At 50.5% G+C, this 13,101-nt stretch overlaps 6 non-coding genes across 6 annotated transcripts; 3 read left to right on the top strand and 3 right to left on the bottom strand.

Annotated features, from left to right (window-relative positions):
• The first annotated feature begins 276 nt into the window (after positions 1 to 276).
• trnal-cag (transfer RNA leucine (anticodon CAG)) lies at positions 277 to 358 on the top strand. Its single transcript has one exon. It is a non-coding gene; the product is annotated as a tRNA-Leu (tRNA).
• A 590-nt stretch (positions 359 to 948) lies between these two features.
• trnay-gua (transfer RNA tyrosine (anticodon GUA)) lies at positions 949 to 1,035 on the top strand. The gene is given in 2 exon segments: positions 949 to 985; positions 1,000 to 1,035. It is a non-coding gene; the product is annotated as a tRNA-Tyr (tRNA).
• A 938-nt stretch (positions 1,036 to 1,973) lies between these two features.
• On the top strand, positions 1,974 to 2,060 carry trnay-gua (transfer RNA tyrosine (anticodon GUA)). Its single transcript is given in 2 exon segments — positions 1,974 to 2,010; positions 2,025 to 2,060. It is a non-coding gene; the product is annotated as a tRNA-Tyr (tRNA).
• A 2,822-nt stretch (positions 2,061 to 4,882) lies between these two features.
• On the bottom strand, positions 4,883 to 4,954 carry trnad-guc (transfer RNA aspartic acid (anticodon GUC)). Its single transcript has one exon. It is a non-coding gene; the product is annotated as a tRNA-Asp (tRNA).
• A 1,930-nt stretch (positions 4,955 to 6,884) lies between these two features.
• Positions 6,885 to 6,956, bottom strand: trnad-guc (transfer RNA aspartic acid (anticodon GUC)). The gene has a single exon. It is a non-coding gene; the product is annotated as a tRNA-Asp (tRNA).
• Positions 6,957 to 9,313: 2,357 nt separating this feature from the next.
• On the bottom strand, positions 9,314 to 9,385 carry trnad-guc (transfer RNA aspartic acid (anticodon GUC)). The gene has a single exon. It is a non-coding gene; the product is annotated as a tRNA-Asp (tRNA).
• Between the last annotated feature and the right edge of the window lie 3,716 nt (positions 9,386 to 13,101).

Below are 13,101 nucleotides of genomic sequence, written 5' to 3'. Positions count from 1 at the left end.
TTGTTTTTATGTATTTGGAATGAAATGTTTTCTGCATGTTGAACACTTTTCAACAGGAAAGATATCTTTCAGATGTATCAATAAAACTGCTGAATCGCCAAACATGGGGCTCGAACCCATGACCATGAGATTAAGAGTCTCATGCTCTACCGACTGAGCTAATCGGGCCTTTTGCTGCTCTAGATATTAGTTTTTATTGATGTGGCCATCGTGATGTTTGATCAATTCCACAGCTGACCTAGTTTCTCATGGAACAGAAGGAGCCAGATGTGAAGGGTCAGGATGGCCGAGCGGTCGAAGGCGCTGCATTCAGGGTGCAGTCTCTAATGAGGCGTGGGTTCAAATCCCACTTCTGACAGTGCGGGGACACAAGGCTTTCTAGTTCCATTTAAAAGCCTGGCTCCTCATGCATTTTCCATAAAGTACCAAGGTGTTGTCCTGTTGTCCTTGTATTCTGAGGGCAAAATGAGGCGTTTGCAAGTGGACCTCAGACCTTGTCACCTGAACAGGGACTTGAATCCCGGACACTCAGATCAAAAGTTTCATGTTCGGGACCAAATGGTCCTTTGAGCCGAATATCTTCCCAGTGACCTGCAAGATCCAGAAGGAGGCAGGGATGTTCTGTGCCTCCATTGTCGAGGCGGCTGTGGCCCTAAGGTGGATGCCATTGGTGAGGGATGCCGTCAAGCTGAAGGGGTTCTATTGGGCCTTTTTGGCTCATGGGCCTTCAGCTGACAGAAACCGACAGGCCAAGCGGTCCGCGGCTTTGGCATTCGCTGAGGCAATAACTCTGACATGGGAGGAGTTTGGAGAAGCCATGGAGAAGGACTTCCGGACGGCTTCGAAGAGATTCTGGACCACCATCCAGCATCTCAGGAAAGGAAAGCGGTCCACAGTGAAGACGCCGTCAAACGCTTGGCTGTACTCATTTGCCCCAAAACAACAAGACCTTCGATAGCTCAGTTGGAAGAGCGGAGGACTGTAGAGGTTCAAGCTGGCATCCTTAGGTCGCTGGTTCAAGTCCGGCTCGAAGGACAAGCTGTTTCTTATGTTATGTCTGCCAGGAAAGAATGGCAATACCGTCTTGTCTGAAGGACTTCCGCTTCCCTGTCAATGGAGTTGGACTTAAGTCATTGTCACGCAGTCTGAAATTGGCAAACGGAGTCATTCTGATTGAGTGATCATTTGAGTGTCTATTTGAATACGTTTCATCTCAACTCCTGTTGGAAAAGGACAGCCATTTCCGTGAGAGCACAAGACCCCTGGATTGTACCCCAAAATACTAAGCGCTCATCAAAGAGTAAAGTTGTTGTCCTGGTTTGCAAAGCCTCCATTGTTACGCCAGTAGGTGCCAGTCACATCCAAAACAAAGGGTTCCATGCTGTAATGGTTAGCACTCTGGACTCTGAATCCAGTGATCCAAGTTCAAGTCTTGGTGGAACCTACTTGCCCTGCAGCAATTGAGTGTTTGGACTGAGTCTTCCTGTAAGAGTATGATGACTTATTGACTTACTCTACAAATCAGTGGTAACCGTGGATCAGGATGAGGTCCCCAAACGACGCCAATGTCTGTGACAGCTGATGTTAAGGATCAGCTGATCAGAAGATACTTGGTTTGTGTGCGGGGCCACAAGCCTTTCCAGTTACAGTTAAAAGCCAGGCTCCTCATGTATTTTCCATAAAGCACCAAGGTGTTGTCCTGTTGTCCTTGTATTTTGAGGGCAAAATGAGGCATTTGCAAGTGGACCTCAGACCTTGTCACCTGAACAGCGACTTGAATCCCGGACACTCAGATCAAAAGTTTCATGTTCGGTACCAAATGGTCCTTTGAGCCGAATATCTTCCCAGTGACCTGCAAGATCCAGAAGGAGGCAGGGATGTTCTGTGCCTCCATTGTCGAGGCGGCTGTGGCCCTAAGGTGGATCCCATTGGTGGCGCGCTACTATGTGCTATCTGGTCCTTGTACAACAAGACCTTCGATAGCTCATTTGGAAGAGCGGAGGACTGTAGAGGTTCAAGCTGGCATCCTTAGGTCGCTGGTTCAAGTCCGGCTCGAAAGACAAGCTGTTTCTTATGTTATGTCTGCCAGGAAAGAATACACCAGAAGGTGCCAGTCACATCCAAAACAAAGGGTTCCATGGTGTAATGGTTAGCACTCTGGACTCTGAATCCAGTTTAGGGAGATACCTATGGCTGTATTTGGCCGAGACATAGGGATTGGGGCCCGGATTAGTATTCGCTACTTGGGAACATTTCATCAGTAAAACAAAGGAGTTTATGGAGAATGCGGGCATTGATACCGCTACCGCTCACATGCTAAGCGAGCGGTCTACCATTTGAGCTAATTCCCCTGCTGATGCAGCGTTGGCAGAGAAGGTCCAGTCTCATAACTATTTTGGTTGCTTTGCTCAACATTAGGTGAGCAGTGACTCTCTGTGATAACAGAGTTTGTGCACCAAGCATTGCTTATATAAATGCACAAACCTCCATCTTTGGTTGTCTGCCCTAAGGATGGAGCGTCCTGCTAACTCGATAGCATTGTTCGGGATACTGCTGTTAAGCCAAGTCTCTGTGAAAATCATGACGTTTGAGTACATAATCCGTTTGTTTTTGGTGATACAGAGTCGTAGTTCGTCCATTTTGTTGATCAGAGATCGGACATTAGCAAGGAAAATGCTGGGTAAAGGCAGCCTCCGGTGTCCTGGAGATCTCCGGGATGAGTCGGAGATCGGCGATAAAACGGTCCGAGTTGGAGGACTTTATGTCTAGGAGCTCCTGTCTGCTATAGGATGTTAAAGCAGCACTGTACTGGATGAAAAAAACAGCGAGGAGCAGATAAAACACAGCGGATTTGCAAAATCTGGAGAGACGCTGAGCCTCGCGTTGTTGACGCGCCACCATCTTGGTCTTCATTAGTCTACATGTACTTTGCGGATCTGGAAAAGGCATTCGACCGTGTCCCTCGTGGCGTACTTTGGGGGGATTGGTGGCGCGCTACTACGTGCTATCTGGTCCTTGTACAAACGGGGCAGGAGTCTGGTTGGCATTGTCAGTAGTAAGTCGAGCCTGTTTCCGGTAAACGTTGGCCTCCGCCAAGGCTGCCCTTTGTCGCCGATTCTGTTCACAATTTTCATGGACAGAATTTCTAGGCGCAGCCAAGGTGTTGAGGGAATCTGTTTCAGGGGCCTTAGAATCTCATCTCTGCTATTTGCAGATGATGTGGTTCTTATGGCCTCTACGGGCTGTCACCTTCAGCGCTTACTGGGACGGTTTGCATCTGAGTGTGAAGCGTCTGGGATGAGACTCAGTACCTCCAAATCAGAGGCCATGGTTCTCAGTCGTTAAAGGGTGGAGTGATCCCTCCGGGTTGGGAATGAGGTCCTACCCCAGGTGGAGGAGTTTAGGTATCTCGGGGTCTTGTTCACGAGTGAGGGAAAGTCGGAGCGTGAGGTCGACAGACGGATCGGCGCAGCCTCTACAGTAATGCGGTCGCTGTAACGGACCGTCGTGGTTAAAAAGCTCTCAATTTACCGGTCGATCTATGTTCCCACCCTCACCTATGGTCATGAGCTTTGGGTCATGACAGAAGGAATGACATCTCGGATACAGGCGGCTGAAATTAGTTTCCTCCGTAGGGTAGCTGGACTCACCCTAAGAGATAGGGTGAGGAGCTCAGTCATCCGGGAGGGCTCAGAGTAGAGCCGCTTCTCCTTCACATCGAGAGGAGTCAGTTGAGGTGGCTCAGGCATCTAGTCCGGATGCCTCCCGGACGCCTCCCTGGTGAGGTGTTCCGGGCATACCCAGCTGGGAAGAGGCCCCGGGGCAGACCGAGGACACGCTGGAGGGATTATGTCTCACAGCTGGCCTGGGAACACCTTGGTGTCCTCCCGGTGGAGCTGGAGGAGGTGGCCGGTCACCGGGAAATCTGGGCTTCCCTACTAAGACTGCTGCCCCCCGCGACCTGGACCTGGATAAGCGGAGGAAAATGGATGGATGGATGGACTTGTATACTAAAATGAGATGGAGATAATTGCAATATTTGTCAGAATAGTTCTGGAACAAATGGTGGAAGGAGTATCTGACCAACATTGCTCTGAGACAAAGATGGCATACGCCAAGAAGAAACATGCAAGTTGGAGATGTGGTGATCGTCAAAGAGGAGGAGGTTCCCCGAAACAAACGGAAACTGGCTGGGATTCTTCAAGTCCATAAGAGTGACAATGGACTAGTGAGGACAGTTGCGGTGTTTCACGAGGCTTCAATGTCCCGCAATGGCGTGTGAATGCACTCAAGAGCAATAAATGCATCGAGAACAGCAGTCAAGGAAGCGTGAACTCTTTACTGGACCAGGTCAGCTAAGTAACAAAGACAATACATCTGCAAGCTCTTCAAAGGACACGTAAAGAGCACAGCCATAGCAGAGGATGGTTTCGATCCATCGTGCCTGGGTTATGGGCCCAGCACGCTACCGCTGCGCCACTCTGCTGCCGACATCTGTACAAGTACCCTGCTTTGTGTGGCTCCTTTTGAGTGTCCTCTGTTGTCAGTGAACCTCACAAGGTCAAAGTTTTTTTTTTCCTGATCAGGGCACCGTTTTAGGTTGGGTGGGTGAGTGATCGAAGGCGCCAGATTAAGGTCCCTTACGCTCAGGAGGCTCTGGTTGAAATCCCACAGCTGGCATTTTCCTGGTCAGCTCCATTATCCACGCCTGGAAGGATTTGGCAGCAAAAGACTGTCAGATTGTACAAGACACCTGAACACCATGAGAAGAAGATTAAGAGAGGTTTTGTTCTAATGAGAAGGGTTTGTTTAACCGGACTGGTTGTTGCAACCGCAACCCGACTCAAGGTTCAACGTGACATTGTGACATACAAAAGAGAAACTCCCCATCGGGGAATCGAACCCCGGTCTTCCACGTGACAGGCGGAGATACTGTCCACTATACTAACGAGGACTGCTGCTGAATTGGTGTGGTGTCGATTGGCCAAAGGGGAATTCAGAACAGGCTTGTGGCCCATGACCGTTTTCATGGTAGCTGGAGACTTTAACCACTGAAATCCATCCCGCTTATCCTCATCAACGGACTGTATTCCCCACCCGTTACCAGCATGGGGACATTCCAACCCAAGATGGGAACACACTGGACCAGGGACACAGCAACATAGTAGGTGGCACAGACACAGCTTCACATTGCCCCCACTTTTAGACCCGACATGATGACCATTAGTATGTTAGCATTTAAGCTAATTTACTCATGTCTCAAGGCAAATAGACCCATGGCATGATGTGGGGACACTATGGGACTGCCTTAACGCTTTTGAACCTTGAGGCTGTTTTGCTAGTTTTTTTTTTACCCCGGACACAGTCTCTTTGAGAGGAGGCTGCGGTCCATCAGGACCAAAACCTCACGCTACAAGAACAGTTTCTTCCTGTCTGCTGTCAGCCTCATCAACAAGGCCCGGAACCCCCCCTGACACTGTTCACACCCCACCTCTGCCTCACCCTGCCACTTTGACACTCTATATGCGTTAAATTAACGCTCAGTTTGGACTCTTAGGAAAAACAATGAGACTGCACTTCCGGAATACCAAACAAAAAACAGACTGCGTACATATATTTATACTGCATTCTGTATATTTTGTATTTTCATTTTTTAATAGATGTGTCTGCACCTACTGCACGGAATATGGCCCATTCGGACTCAATATCCCGGTCCTCCCCCGGCTGGAACTGCTGGATGTTGAGGGACTGTCTTGGCTGGCAGGTCTCTTCAACATTGCGTGGAAGTCGGGAACAGTATCTTTGGATTGGCAGACCGGGGTGGTGGTCCCCCTTTTCAAGAAGGGTGACCGGAGGGTGTGTTCCAACTGTAGGGGGATCACACTCCTCAGCCTCCCTGGGAAAGTCTATTCCAGGGTGCTGGAGAGAAGGGTACGACCGTTGGTCGAACCTCTGTTACAAGAGGTCCAATGCGGTTTTCGTCCTAGTCATGGAACACTGGACCAGCTCGACACCCTCACGAGGGTGCTGGAGGGTGCATGGGAGTTTGCCCAACCAGTCTACATGTACTTTGCGGATCTGGAAAAGGCATTCGACCGTGTCCCTTGTGGTGTACTTTGGGGGGATTGGTGGCGCGCTACTACGTGCTATCTGGTCCTTGTACAAACGGGGCAGGAGTCTGGTTCGCATTGTCAGTAGTAAGTCGAGCCTGTTTCCGGTAAACGTTGGCCTCCGCTAAGGCTGCCCTTTGTCACCGATTCTGTTGTCCCGCAATGGCGTGTGAATGCACTCAAGAGCAATAAATGCATCGAGAACAGCAGTAAAGGAAGCGTGAACTCTTTACTGGACCAGGTCAGCTAAGTAACAAAGACAATACATCTGCAAGCTCTTCAAAGGACACGTAAAGAGCACAGCCATAGCAGAGGATGGTTTCGATCCATCGACCGCTGGGTTATGGGCCCAGCACGCTACCGCTGCGCCACTGTGCTGCCGACATCTGTACAAGTACCCTGCTTTGTGCGGCTCCTTTTGAGTGTCCTCTGTTGTCAGTGAACCTCACAAGGTCACAGTGTTTTTTTTCCTGATCAGGGCACCGTTTTAGGTTGGGTGGATGAGTGATCGAAGGCGCCAGATTAAGGTTCCTTACGCTCAGGAGGCTCTGGTTGAAATCCCACAGCTGGCATTTTCCTGGTCAGCTCCATTATCCACGCATGGAATGATTTGACAGCAAAAGACTGTCAGATTGTACAAGACACCTGAACACCTTGAGAAGAAGATTAAGAGAGGTTTTGTTCTAATGAGAAGGGTTTGTTTAACCGGGCTGGTTGTTGCAACCGCAACCCGACTCAAGGTCCAACGTGACATTGTGACATACAAAAGAGGAACTCCCCGTCGGGGAATCGAACCCCGGTCTTCCACGTGACAGGCGGAGATACTGTCCACTATACTAACGAGGACTGCTGCAGAGTTGATGTGGTGTCGATTGGCCAAAGGGGGATTCAGAACAGGCTCGTGGCCCATGACCGTTTTCATGGTAGCTGGAGACTTTAACCACTGAAATCCATCCCGCTTATCCTCATCAACGTACTGTATTCCCCACCCGTTACCAGCACGGGGACATTCCAACCCAAGATGGGAACACACTGGACCAGGGACACAGCAACATAGTACGTGGCACAGACACAGCTTCACATTGCCCCCACTTTTAGACCCGACTGAAAAAGGACTCTCTTGCTTGGTGCTAACATGATGACCATTAGCATGTTAGCATTTAAGCTAATTTACTCATGTCTCAAGGCAAATAGACACATGGCATGATGTGGGGACACTATGGGACTGCCTTAACACTTTTGGACCTTGAGGCTGTCTTGCTAGTTTTTTTTTGTTTTTTTTTACCCCGGACACAGTCTCTTTGAGAGGAGGCTGCGGTCCATCAGGACCAAAACCTCGCGCCACAAGAACAGTTTCTTCCCGTCTGCTGTCAGCCTCATCAACAAGGCCCGGAACCCCCCCTGACACTGTTCACACCCCACCTCTGCCTCACCCTGCCACTTTGACACTCTATATGCGTTAAATTAACGCTCACTTTGGACTCTTGGGAAAAACAATCAGACTGCACTTCCGGAATAACAAACAAAAAACAGACTGCGTACATATATTTATACTGCATTCTGTATATTTTGTATTTTCATTTTTTAATAGATGTGTCTGCACCTACTTCACCAAGACAAATCCCCAGTCGAGGTCAGCAGGCCCCGTCTCCACTGTAAGCAGTGTGGACTGGGCACTGCTTCCCTTTTCGGAGGCGCCGGACGGTTTGCCAGAACCCCTTCGAGGCCGACCGAAAGTCGTGCTCCATGGCCTCACGAATTCCTTCCACACCCGAGTTTTTGCCTAGACAACCGCCGAAGCCGCGAACCGTTTGGCCTGGCAGTACCTGTCAGCTGCTTCCGGAGTCCCACAAGCCATCAATGCTGGATAGGACTCCTTCTTCAGCTTGACGGCGGCCCTGACCTCTGGTGTCCACCATCGGGTTCGGGGCCTGCCGCCACGACTGGCACCGACCGCCTTGCGGCAGCAGCTCTGGTCAGCCGCCTCAGCAATGGAGGCACGGAATATGGCCCATTCGGACTCAATATCCCGGTCCTCCCCCGGCTGGAACTGCTGGATGTTGAGGGACTGTCTTGGCTGGCAGGTCTCTTCAACATTGCGTGGAAGTCGGGAACAGTATCTTTGGATTGGCAGACCGGGGTGGTGGTCCCCCTTTTCAAGAAGGGTGACCGGAGGGTGTGTTCCAACTGTAGGGGGATCACACTCCTCAGCCTCCCTGGGAAAGTCTATTCCAGGGTGCTGGAGAGAAGGGTACGACCGTTGGTCGAACCTCTGTTACAAGAGGTCCAATGCGGTTTTCGTCCTGGTCATGGAACACTGGACCAGCTCGACACCCTCACGAGGGTGCTGGAGGGTGCATGGGAGTTTGCCCAACCAGTCTACATGTACTTTGCGGATCTGGAAAAGGCATTCGACCGTGTCCCTTGTGGCGTACTTTGGGGGGATTGGTGGCGCGCTACTACGTGCTATCTGGTCCTTGTACAAACGGGGCAGGAGTCTGGTTCGCATTGTCAGTAGTAAGTCGAGCCTGTTTCCGGTAAACGTTGGCCTCCGCTAAGGCTGCCCTTTGTCACCGATTCTGTTGTCCCGCAATGGCGTGTGAATGCACTCAAGAGCAATAAATGCATCGAGAACAGCAGTAAAGGAAGCGTGAACTCTTTACTGGACCAGGTCAGCTAAGTAACAAAGACAATACATCTGCAAGCTCTTCAAAGGACACGTAAAGAGCACAGCCATAGCGGAGGATGGTTTCGATCCATCGACCTCTGGGTTATGGGCCCAGCATGCTACCGCTGCGCCACTCTGCTGCCGACATCTGTACAAGTACCCTGCTTTGTGCGGCTCCTTTTGAGTGTCCTCTGTTGTCAGTGAACCTCACAAGGTCACAGTGTTTTTTTCCTGATCAGGGCACCGTTTTAGGTTGGGTGGATGAGTGATCGAAGGCGCCAGATTAAGGTTCCTTACGCTCAGGAGGCTCTGGTTGAAATCCCACAGCTGGCATTTTCCTGGTCAGCTCCATTATCCACGCATGGAATGATTTGACAGCAAAAGACTGTCAGATTGTACAAGACACCTGAACACCTTGAGAAGAAGATTAAGAGAGGTTTTGTTCTAATGAGAAGGGTTTGTTTAACCGGACTGGTTGTTGCAACCGCAACCCGACTCAAGGTCCAACGTGACATTGTGACATACAAAGGAGGAACTCCCCGTCGGGGAATCGAACCCCGGTCTTCCACGTGACAGGCGGAGATACTGTCCACTATACTAACGAGGACTGCTGCAGAGTTGATGTGGTGTCGATTGGCCAAAGGGGAATTCAGAACAGGCTCGTGGCCCATGACCGTTTTCATGGTAGCTGGAGACTTTAACCACTGAAATCCATCCCGCTTATCCTCATCAACGTACTGTATTCCCCAACCGTTACCAGCATGGGGACATTCCAACCCAAGATGGGAACACACTGGACCAGGGACACAGCAACATAGTAGGTGGCACAGACACAGCTTCACATTGCCCCCACTTTTAGACCCGACTGAAAAAGGACTCTCTTGCTTGGTGCTAACATGATGACCATTAGCATGTTAGCATATAAGCTAATTTACTCATGTCTCAAGGCAAATAGACCCATGGCATGATGTGGGGACACTATGGGATTGCCTTAACACTTTTGGACCTTGAGGCTGTCTTGCTAGTTTTTTTGTTTTTTTTTACCCCGGACACAGTCTCTTTGAGAGGAGGCTGCGGTCCATCAGGACCAAAACCTCACGCCACTAGAACAGTTTCTTCCCGTCTGCTGTCAGCCTCATCAACAAGGTCCGGAACCCCCCCTGACACTGTTCACACCCCACCTCTGCCTCACCCTGCCACTTTGACACTCTATATGCGTTAAATTAACGCTCACTTTGGACTCTTGGGAAAAACAATCAGACTGCACTTCCGGAATAACAAACAAAAAACAGACTGCGTACATATATTTATACTGCATTCTGTATATTTTGTATTTTCATTTTTTAATAGATGTGTCTGCACCTACTTCACCAAAACAAATCCCCAGTCGAGGTCAGCAGGCCCCGTCTCCACTGTACACAGTGTGGACTGGGCACTGCTTCCCTTTTCGGAGGCGCCGGACGGTTTGCCAGAACCCCTTCGAGGCCGACCGAAAGTCGTGCTCCATGGCCTCACGAATTCCTTCCACACCCGAGTTTTTGCCTAGACAACCGCCGAAGCCGCGAACCGTTTGGCCTGGCAGTACCTGTCAGCTGCTTCCGGAGTCCCACAAGCCATCAATGCTGGATAGGACTCCTTCTTCAGCTTGACGGCGGCCCTGACCTCTGGTGTCCACCATCGGGTTCGGGGCCTGCCGCCACGACTGGCACCGACCGCCTTGCGGCAGCAGCTCTGGTCAGCCGCCTCAGCAATGGAGGCACGGAATATGGCCCATTCGGACTCAATATCCCGGTCATCCCCCGGCTGGAACTGCTGGATGTTGAGGGACTGTCTTGGCTGGCAGGTCTCTTCAACATTGCGTGGAAGTCGGGAACAGTATCTTTGGATTGGCAGACCGGGGTGGTGGTCCCCCTTTTCAAGAAGGGTGACCGGAGGGTGTGTTCCAACTGTAGGGGGATCACACTCCTCAGCCTCCCTGGGAAAGTCTATTCCAGGGTGCTGGAGAGAAGGGTACGACCGTTGGTCGAACCTCTGTTACAAGAGGTCCAATGCGGTTTTCGTCCTGGTCATGGAACACTGGACCAGCTCGACACCCTCACGAGGGTGCTGGAGGGTGCATGGGAGTTTGCCCAACCAGTCTACATGTACTTTGCGGATCTGGAAAAGGCATTCGACCGTGTCCCTTGTGGCGTACTTTGGGGGGATTGGTGGCGCGCTACTACGTGCTATCTGGTCCTTGTACAAACGGGGCAGGAGTCTGGTTCGCATTGTCAGTAGTAAGTCGAGCCTGTTTCCGGTAAACGTTGGCCTCCGCTAAGGCTGCCCTTTGTCACCGATTCTGTTGTCCCGCAATGGCGTGTGAATGCACTCAAGAGCAATAAATGCATCGAGAACAGCAGTAAAGGAAGTGTGAACTCTTTACTGGACCAGGTCAGCTAAGTAACAAAGACAATACATCTGCAAGCTCTTCAAAGGACATGTAAAGAGCACAGCCATAGCAGAGGATGGTTTCGATCCATCGACCTCTGGGTTATGGGCCCAGCAAAATTACCGCTGCACCACTCTGCTGCCGACATCTGTACAAGTACCCTGCTTTGTGCGGCTCCTTTTGAGTGTCCTCTGTTGTCAGTGAACCTCACAAGGTCACAGTGTTTTTTTTTCCTAATCAGGGCACCGTTTTAGGTTGGGTGGATGAGTGATCGAAGGCGCCAGATTAAGGTTCCTTACGCTCAGGAGGCTCTGGTTGAAATCCCACAGCTGGCATTTTCCTGGTCAGCTCCATTATCCACGCAGGGAATGATTTGACAGCAAAAGACAGTCAGATTGTACAAGACACCTGAACACATTGAGAAGAAGATTAACAGAGGTTTTGTTCTAATGAGAAGGGTTTGTTTAACCGGACTGGTTGTTGCAACCGCAACCCGACTCAAGGTCCAACGTGACATACAAAAGACGAACTCCCCATCGGGGAATCGAACCCAGGTCTTCCACGTGACAGGCGGAGATACTGTCCACTATACTAACAAGGACTTCTGCTGAGTTGATGTGGTGTCGATTGGCCAAAGGGGAATTCAGAACAGGCTCGTGGCCCATGACCGTTTTCATAGTAGCTGGAGACTTTAACCACTGAAATCCATCCCGCTTATCCTCATCAACGTACTGTATTCCCCACCCGTTACCAGCACGGGGACATTCCAACCCAAGATGGGAACACACTGGACCAGGGACACAGCAACATAGTAGGTGGCACAGACACAGCTTCACATTTCCCCCACTTTTAGACCCGACTGAAAAAGGACTCTCTTGCCGGTAACAGGTGGGGAATACAGTCCGTTGATGAGGATAAGAGCTACAGAAAATGGGAAGGATTTCACTGGTTGAAGTCTCCAGCTACCATAAAAACGGTCATGGGCCACAAGCCTGTTCTGAATTCCGCTTTGGCCAATCGACACTACATCAACTCAGCAGCAGTCCTTGTTAGTATAGTGACCAGTATCTCCTCCTGTCACATGGAAGATTACGCGGTTCGATTCCCAGACGGGGAGTTCCTGTTTTGTATGTCACGTTGAACCTTGAGCAGGGTTGTGGTTGCAACAACCAGTCCGGGAGAACAAGACCTCTATTCATCTTCTTCTCCAAGTGCTCAGCTGTGTTGTACAATCTGACAGTCCTTTGCTACCAAATCATTCCAGTCGTGGATAATGGACCTGACCAGGAAAATGACAGCTGTGGGATTTCTACCAGTGGCTCCTGAGCGAAAGGAGACTTAATCTGGTGCTTTAGACCACTCATCCACACAACCCAAAACGGTGCCCTGATCAGGAAAAAACTGTGACCTTGTGAGGTTCGCTGACAACGTAGGACACTGAAATGGAGCCGCACAAAGGAGGGTACCTGCACTGTTTACATGTCCGTTGACCAGGTAGACCGGGATTCAATTGGCGGACTTGAAATTGTTCTTATGTGCAGTGACAGCAGTTCACAGACAGCGCTGAAAGGTGACCCGAACCGTTCGACCGAGGACCAAGACAAATCCTATCTCCAGTCAAAACCTAACCAATTGTCAGCTCCCTGACCGGGAATCGAACAACGGCCGTGGTGGTGAGAGCACCAAGTCCCAGCCACTAGACAACCAGGGACTGCATTACGGCTGCACTCTGAAAGGCAGAGACTGTGTCGCTTTGACGTACTCCAGCAAAGGAAAATAGTTCTGAGACTGGACCTTCTCTGCCAACACTGCATCAGCAGGGGAATTAGCTCAAATGGTAGAGCGCTCGCTTAGCATGTGAGAGGTAGATGGATCAATGCCTGCATTCTCCATAA

Source organism: Doryrhamphus excisus, linkage group LG6 (genome assembly GCF_037039965.1).
Source record: "Doryrhamphus excisus strain RoL-2023G ecotype Guam linkage group LG6, RoL_Dexc_Guam_v1.1, whole genome shotgun sequence".
NCBI classification, from domain to species: Eukaryota; Metazoa; Chordata; class Actinopteri; order Syngnathiformes; family Syngnathidae; genus Doryrhamphus; species Doryrhamphus excisus.
The sequence above is the reverse complement of the archived record's forward strand: the minus strand, read 5'-3'. Positions and strand labels throughout refer to the sequence as shown.